Genomic DNA, 9,117 nt, shown 5'->3' with positions numbered 1-9,117 from the left:
ATGTGCAGTGTATTTGCACATGTATTGGTTGATCTACAGAAGATTCCCTGTTAAAATTTTGACTGAATATTTTACCTCAAATAAAAATTCAGTTTCCTTCCAGCTGATGAGTGTCACTATGTGGCATGAAATTAACTGTATTGGTTTTATGTGGTAAAGTTTTTGTTGGTGGGAATCTGCAGGTGTGGCTTCAGTGTAAAGACACCAGGACCTGCCTTCCTATCAGATGGAACCTGTTCTAAACAGTTCCAGCTCCAAGACGGACCTGCTGCTGGCCAAAGCCGAGCCCATCAGTGACACTCATAGTGCCTCTGAGATAAAAAAATGAAGAACTCTACAACTACTTGAAAGGAGGTTGTGGAGAGGAGGGAGCTGGGCTCTTCTCCCAAGTGACAGGGGACAGGACGAGAGGGAATGGCCTCAAGCTCCACCAGGGGAGGGTCAGGCTGGACATCAGGAAAAAATTTTCACAGAAAGGATCATTGGTCACTGGCAGAGGCTGCCCAGGGAGGGGGTTGAGTCACCTTCCCTGGAGGGGTTTAAGGGATGGGTGGATGAGGTGCTGAGGGACGTGGGTTAGAGTTTGATAGGAATGGTTGGACTCGATGATCTGGTGGGTCTCTTCCAACCTGGTTATTCTATGATTCTATGATTCTATGATCCTATGAAAGGGTAAAAACTGCTGTGCAACTGCAGCTGAGAGAGAGGAGTGAAAGAAACAGCCCTGGAGACACTAAGGTAAGTGAAGAAGCAGGGGAGTAGGTGCTAGAGGTACTGTAGCAGAAATTCCCCTGCTGCCTGTGGTGAAGACTGTGGTGAGGCAAACTGCCCCCCTGCAACAGGTGGAAGTCTGTGGTGGAGCAGACATCCACCTGCAGCCTGGGGAGGACTGGAGCAGGTGGGTATGTCCTAAGCTGCAGACTGGTACAGAACCCTTGCTGAAGCAGGCTTCTGGCAGGAACTGCAGCCCGTGGAGAGGGGCCCATTGACCCTCTATGAGAGTCATGCTGGAATAGGCTTTTCCTGAAGGACCTTACTTGATGAAGAGGACCCACACTGAAGCAGGGGAAGGGCTATCTCCCACGGGTGGTATCCCACACTGGATCCCCTTCTGCCCTTTCTAAAAATGGGCACAATTTTACCCTTCTTCCAGTCACCAGGAACTTCTCCCAATTGCCATGACTTTTTACATATCATGACAAGTGACTTGGCAACCACATCTCACAGTTCCTTCAGGACTCTAGGATGCATCTCATCATGTCCCATAGACTTACAAATGTTCAGGTTCCTCAGGTGGCCACCTGGGCCCCTGATTCCCTCAGTGTCTGTCCCAAGGCCCTAAAATCTCTTTTAGTCCCCCTTGGGCTTCTTACCTCTGCTTCATCCCTTCCCACATGGAGCAGTTGTAATGGGTGATAGTGTGTAGATCTCATCCGGATGGGAAGTTTCTTGGCCACATCCCTTACCCGGGCTCCTGGGAGGCAGCAGACTTCCCTGTGAGTGGGGTCTGCTCAACATATTGGACCCTCTGTCCCCTTCAACAGCAAGTCTACAACTATGACTCTTCTATCAGTCCTTGTGGCAGTCATGGCAATGTGGCAGTTACTCTGTTTTGGTCTCTGACCCTGCTCTGATGTGGGTGCATCTTCCTCCTTGTTTTCCTCTGCTCCATCCTCCACATCAAGAGCCTCAAATCTGTTGTGGAGCGACACCTGAGGTGGTGTGGGCAAGGAGAGGGTTGATTTTTTGCCCTGTTGGTGTACATGCTTCCACTCACAACCTCCTTTTAAGCCCTTGGCTACAACCTTAGGCAGGAAAGATGACAGATCCCTTTGGTCCTGGTACCTTACCTGTGTCTTCTCTCATGCTTTCAGTCATCAAATGGTTTGGGTTTGAAGGGACCTTTGAAAAGGTTGTCTAGTCCAACTTCCCCTGCAATGAGCAGGGACACTTTCAGCTAGGTCAGGTTGCTTAGACCCCCATCCAACCTGACCTTGAATGTTTCCAGGGAGGAGGCATTTACCACTTTTCTAGGTAATCTGTTCCAGTGTTTCATCAAGTATTCCCCAAGTCAAGTCTGTTTTACCATGACAGTAATTGATAAGTAACCTCGCTGTCCTTATCTCAACCCACAAGGTTTTCATAGTAAAATGTTCCCCTATCCTGTAAAGAAAGAAGAAGTGATAGAGTCACTTGGTGGGCTCCTGGCAGCCAGAAAAGATCAACACATTATGAAACAAATGTTTCATTAGAAGCATTTTTGTTTCTGCAGTATAAAATAGGAGAAGTAGAGAGAAGAAACGGGGAACAGTGATTTAAAATGCAGAAGACTGTAAATTTTCTTCTGTCTGGTGAAATTCATAATTTATTGACATTTCTTAAATATCTTTTCAGTACAATTATTATCATAAGAAAACAAATAAGTATTTTGCAGGTGCAAATACACATAGCAAAGAATCAACAACATGTTGAGACTAACAGAGATAACTCCACTAAAATTTGCACCAAGAAGGGACAATCCCATTCTTCCTTTGGACTTCACATTGGATTGTGAACTGGACCATAATGACTAACTCCTGTAGCATGCATCCCAGAATCTTTACTGAAATTTTCAGTACTACAGGTACCCCTTGCAAGTGAATTTCAAAGCCCTTGATATTATCCAATACATTCCAGACAAGCTTTTCCACTTTCACTTCATTCATATTTAATAGGCTTAACCTTAAGAAAGAAAGTCTTCCTTGGTTTCAGCAAATGGATTTTACCCACTAAGGTAATAGAAGGGGATATTAGCATACTCAACATATAAAATGATAATGACTAGCACTTATTGTTAGCCTTTTATCTTAAATTTCTTTGCTAAAACTATGTGGACTATGGGACAAAACTCACGAAAGCAATAGAACTTAGAGGAGATATTTTAGTTCTATTTTAATTAAATCTTTCTACAAAATGTTTTGCAGTCCATGTGGTTACCCCCTGTTCTTTTTCAATAGACTACGTGAAGACACTAAAATCTTTACATCTCTATTTTGCAGGTTTAAATTAGCCCCATAGTGTTACATTTGTTTTCTCCATTTTTCTGTGAGTTTCCTTCAGTGTGTGAGAGATGATTGACCTCCTGCTGTTGTGGATTCATCCAGTTCACCGAGAGCAGAAGGAAATCTACCAACAATGAACATTCACTTCATGCTGGTTTGTTTTCTGATTTCAACTGGGAAAGATACCACATAGGCAAACAGCTGCTTCTTAAGTGTAAAATAAGTGCATAGCACATTCACTTTACATACTGATTGTGTCATTCAGTCCTTTTGCACAATATCAAATAACTTAATCATATACACTGTTTATTTTCATTATATTTCATTTTAATTCAAACCAAATCACCACTTCTTCTCATTGTTTAAAAAAATTAAGAACAGTAACCTCCCATGGAGGTTTTTTTGAAGTCTTTTTGAAGGGACCTTAAAGATGATCTAATTCCAACCTGAACATTTCTAGGGAGGGGGCATCCACAACTTCCCTGGGCAACCTGTTCCACTGTCTCACAGTCCTGATTGTGAAAAAATTTCTCCCAATGTCTAGTCTAAATCTGCCCCTCTCCAATTTAAAGCCATTCCCCCCAGGTTGGATGGGGCCTTGAGCAGCCTGGTCTAGTGGGAGGTGCCCCTGCTCATGGCAGGAGGGGTGGAATTAAATGATCTTTAAGGTCCCTTCCATCCCAAACCTTTCTATATGGGAGCAGTGTCAATGGCAGTGGTTTGTTCAAGTTAATTGCAGCTGTTGCAGAGCTGGGTAAGGATGGAACTGTTCAGAGGACACTCTGAGTTTCCACTGTCTTCTGTTTAGAGTATTTTTTTAATATTGTTTTGAAATATCATCTTAAAATAGAGAAAAATAGAAACTGAAAATCTCCATAAATATGAAAGTTGGAAATGGAAACTGGCTGCTAACTCTTAAATCATTATGTGGCCAAAACTTTATCCTGCAAACTGCTGTGGATTTTTCTGTGAGACTGACTGAACACCTTCTATTTCATCACATTTTGAATGGAACAGATAAGAAAAAACATTTACAGAAGGGCTTAAAAGTTGTTCCCAAGTTTCTTGGGATTCTGCAAATGAAGATTCCTTTAAATTGTCAGTTCAATAACCTACGTTCCACACACTTAATACCATGGAAATATGTTCTGAAAGAGAGCTAAACTTAAATAAAAAACATTGCTTTATATTTGTACTCAATCTTTACATTGATCGCAGTGAGAGGTTTTGAATGCTCAGCAGGCATGTAGCTCTGAACTTAGTGGTCTGACTTTGAGTGCAAATGTGACATTTTCACCCATTTTTATTATTATTTTGCTCTACTTGATGCCAATTTTAACTTTTGTCCTTTTCTTTTATCTATTTATGATCAATAGGAGCTTTTAAATCCCAGGCTTTAATGATGAAATTTTAAGACTAGGTATATGATATTCATAAACATTTCTTAATTTTGTTCTAGTTTTCACCCACAGCACACAGCACGAGCACCTAAGAAATATACAAGACAGAAAGAGTCAATAATATCTAGCTGCAAAAGTGACTTCTGTTTGACAATTTTCCTGAAGACTGGAGTGATATATAAATATACAGCAGAAAAATAGGAACCACAGGGACTCCTTTAGGATCTTTATGAATATTTGAAAGGGCATCTGGATCCATGGCTACACAGGACAATCAATCGCTATGAATTTTTATTTCCCCAAGCACTCAAAGGGAATGGCATGACAGGTATGTATTATCAGTAAGCTTCATTTAAAGAAACATGGGGCTTATTTTCATAGTACTAAAGGTGAGGAAAAAACCTCACCCATAATTAATCTCATTTAAATTGAGACTGACAAAGCTAGTTACTCAATTACTGCAATTACTGTAAAACTGAATGCTTCCTATTATTTGTAGATTCTGTATCATCTTTTTTTTTTTTTTTTTTTGAATTCCAGCTCTACTTCTCTGGAAATTTGAAAAGCAGTCTCAGGAGCCCACAGAGATGAATAATGGAAAGAAAAGTTTTTCTGAGAGTAGAAAACCAAATTAGAAATTGGGATTTTGAAGGTGTCCTTCCTTCCTTCCTTCCTTCTATTGAGAATACTTTCCAAAAAACCAGCAAGGATAAGACTTTAGATGCTTAAGCTTACCTTAACCAAGTATTTTAAAAGCAGATTTTTTTTTCAGAGGCAATTAGAAATAGTATTATGTCACTGCAAATCTAATTGTTACTGTCATTTATATATCTTTTGTGGTATAGATGTGTAACGAGCTAAACACAAAAAAATAACCCACACTACTAATACATTTGCATGAGAAAACAGTATTATATCTATTTAAACTAAATAACTGTTGAAGATACCTTCAGTTTGTTTGATGCAAAATACAAAATAACCTTTTGATGTCAATCATCATCATTTTGATGTCTGATCATCATCTGCCTTTCTAAACAAATGCAATGTTTACTTGATGTCATTGATTCTTATGAAATTGGAATAAGGTCTTCCTTTCAGCCTCCCAGTGATAATATTTTTAGAGGTTTTGCTCCTGCTTTCTGTCTTCCAATTCAAATTTCAAAAGTGGACTGCCTTCTTTCTCTTTAAAATTTCAAAACTTTGAAGGGAAAGATAATCCTAAGGTTGACTCAATACAAAGTATGAAAACACCTGCCAAAGTACAAGATCAAAGAGACAGCTGCTGTTTCAAAAGTGAAGCTTTAAAATTTCAGTCTATGTGAAGAGGAAAAAAGCTTCCCCTCATCTCTCATAAAATATCTTTTGTAGTAGCAAGTGATAAGAAGAACAAGACTGAGAACTAAGTGTCACTACAGAGCATACGTCTGCTTTTGAGCCACTGAAAATTAGCTGCATTTCAACTGAAAAAGCTTGGGTTTAGGTAACCATGATCTCTAACAGATGGAGGAGAAAAAGCAACATACAAACCAAAACACACAGACACAGCAATAAACAAATAAATTTCACCAAATAAAGATTGCATTTCAGCCTAGATTTTTCATTCTTACCCCAGAAAAATAAAACGTATCAGCTATCCTGCTCGTAAAGTAAGGTAATGTAGCTCACTTAAATAAAGGTAACAAAAATTGAGATTATTCTCTGAACATGCAATTGTACTGAATATAATTGGTGATAAAAGACTATTTAAAAATTGATCAGATGTTAAATGAAATGTTGACAATGTGGAAGATAATGGAGAAAGAATTTCCAAAGGCAGCAGCACACTGGAATGACTGGAAGAGGTCTGAACAAAGTTATCAATTTTAAAGTCTTTTCTAAAAGCTATAAAGAAGCATCTCTATTAAGTACATTAGTGAAGTCCTGACTGTCTAATGAAATTATTACATTTCAAGTCAAGTAATTTCTGAATCACAGGTAATTCCACTATTAATTGAAGTAAATTATTTTTGAAATAAACACCAGACTGTTGTTCATATCTAAGTGTTTTGTTTTGTCTTTCCTTTGCTGTGATATAAGGACAGAGCACTCATAATGAATTCAGTCTACAAAGAATATTCTGCTGAATGTTATTGCATCTGTTGTTACTATTGTGTCTCACTGGGTGCTTAATTTTTTAAATAAGAAATCAGGATAATTTTCTGTTTATAAAATGAACATGTTTTCTACTTGGACTAGAATTTCTCCATTAAACTAAACTCTTCATGTTTTTTCTGCAACCTCCTAGCAATGTTGCTTTCATTTTTTGGTAGAGCCCTTTAAATATATCCTGAGACTTACTATACTAATAATTTGTATCCTGAAGCCATGACTGAGTATCAAAATCTGAAGACAAATGGTAAATTGCATTCTTTATACCTGGCCTAAGACAAGAAGGTGAACGCTTTGTTAGTTAATGCGAGTACAAGTTCTTGCTTTGCTGAACTACTTATGGACATTCATGACCCATTTTTTTTCTACTCCTAGCAGGAGCAGAAAAAACACCAAGTAATGTTTGAGTGGGACTTCAGTGACATCGTATAACTAATTTTGTAAGAAGTCTCGTGCTCAGGGTCCCCAAGATGTGATTGACTGCTTAAACCTGACTACACATAATCTTATAAACAGATTAATATACAGTTTAAGTGTATCTAGGAAAAGACAAATCCACAAGTATTTTTAGGTAATGGTTTGATAGTTGAATAGACCACAGCCTCATAAAAGCTGATGATTCTGTTTTGGGATGGGTTGCACTTACTTTGAAGGAAAAAAAGTGTCAGAAAAAAAGTGGAATGAAACATTTCTTATTTATATGCCTTATTCTCCGATTCATGTAAGCATCTTACTCTAGGTGGTTAGCTGCCCTTGGATGATAGAGTATTTAAATTCCTTTGATATCTTTAATTTATTTGACCATAAATATAAGGAAAATATTCTCCAGCTTTCACGTGTGTAGAAATATTCGCAACAGATCATGCAGGATGAGCAAGCTTGTGAAGACCTGTATTTTCTATGGAAGTATAATAATGTTATTATTTATCAGTTTAGATACATAATTATGATTCTCTTCCATAGTTAATAATGGTACTGGAGGTACAGGTACTTGAGTTCAGTAAATCTAAGCATGTTGATTACCTCTCTTCCATGTCTCCATAACCTTATTACCATAATGAATACTTTTCTTTTTAATACTGTAAATTTGGCTATAGTAAAACATTAGAGCCGCATCTTCAGCAGAAAGCAATCTTTAAAATTAATGGAAGGCAGTGTTTCTGAGTAGGGAGCATAATTTGATATTTTAGGAAACCTTTTAGCATAAATCATTTGAATATATATTCATGCATACCATTGTGGCAAACTGAGGAAAGGGTGTAGTCTGAAATACTTTTCAATAGTCCATTAATTTTAATAATACTGAAACCAAATGCCATGGAAAAAATGGAGATTCTAGGCAAAAGGTGCAAGAGAAAGAGTAGCCAGGATGCATATATTAGGGAGACCAAGATAAGTGAGGGGAAATTGATCATATAGAATTATTATCCACATAAAACATAAAGTGACTGGAAAGCACTTTTCAGTTTGTCACATGCTTCAATCACAGGCAGAATTTTGCTAAAATGCTTGTACTTCTTCTCTGATGAGAGCTTTTAAATTTAAATTCTCAAGTCAATGATTTTGCAGCATTAAATTTAGCTTCAGCTAAATTAAACAAGTTTTATTTTACATTTTATTTAGAAGGTAAGTATGGAAAATCTATAGATAATTGATATTTCTATAGAAATATCAAGAACACATGTAGAGGCTCTAAAGGCCAATTTGAATAGGCCAACCCCAAACTAGCCTTTTTATTACACAAGTGCCGAGACACAGTGCAGTAAAAGCCAATTCTCTAGTACATGTCAGGAAAGTGAACAGTACTTCATTTAACCTTTTTTCCTGCGAATAACACAAATGTGAAATACCATCAGCATACAAAGAAAGAAAATATCTGAAAGAGACTAGTGCCAGCAAAAAATGTTTTCAATCTCCTTGCAGAATATTCATGTTATTAACACACTTGTTAATAGCAGTTGCTATTAACTAATGAACTAATGAAGCACTGAGAGAAACAGCACTGGAATTTGGAGGACCAAGCTGAAGAAGAGAAGAGATGAATTTTTAAGCTAAGGCTTAAATATAGGGAATCTAGAGAGCAACCTATCATAACAGCTTCTCCATCTTATGCAATGGTGTTCAGGCAGAGATGCAGATGAAAATTCTCTAATCAGGACTTACAGTCAGTGGCAAGTCTTTACTTTTTGCAGGAACCTTAAGCTTTCAAAAGTATGTAGACCAAAGCACAGGACCAAGTATGATACTGTCTGAAATACCATCTAGCACTTTTCTTAATGGTCAGTGATGTATTGTCTGCAGAACTTACCCTTAAAATCTATAATCTGTATATTTCAGCAAAAGTCATCAAAGTAAAAAATATAGTAAATTCAGCATCATCTATGTATTTTAGCTAATTTATAACTGTTAAGCTTTAAGTCATCAAAACTCTAAGCACTTTGTTCACCTGATTCCTGTGTATGTGCCTTACCATTTAGATAATAAGAATCAGTCATTCAAAGCCCTCAAAACAGTCTGCATATTTTCTC

This window comes from Phaenicophaeus curvirostris, chromosome 3 (genome assembly GCF_032191515.1).
Source record: "Phaenicophaeus curvirostris isolate KB17595 chromosome 3, BPBGC_Pcur_1.0, whole genome shotgun sequence".
Lineage (NCBI taxonomy): Eukaryota > Metazoa > Chordata > Aves > Cuculiformes > Cuculidae > Phaenicophaeus > Phaenicophaeus curvirostris.
This window is presented reverse-complemented; position numbering follows the sequence as displayed.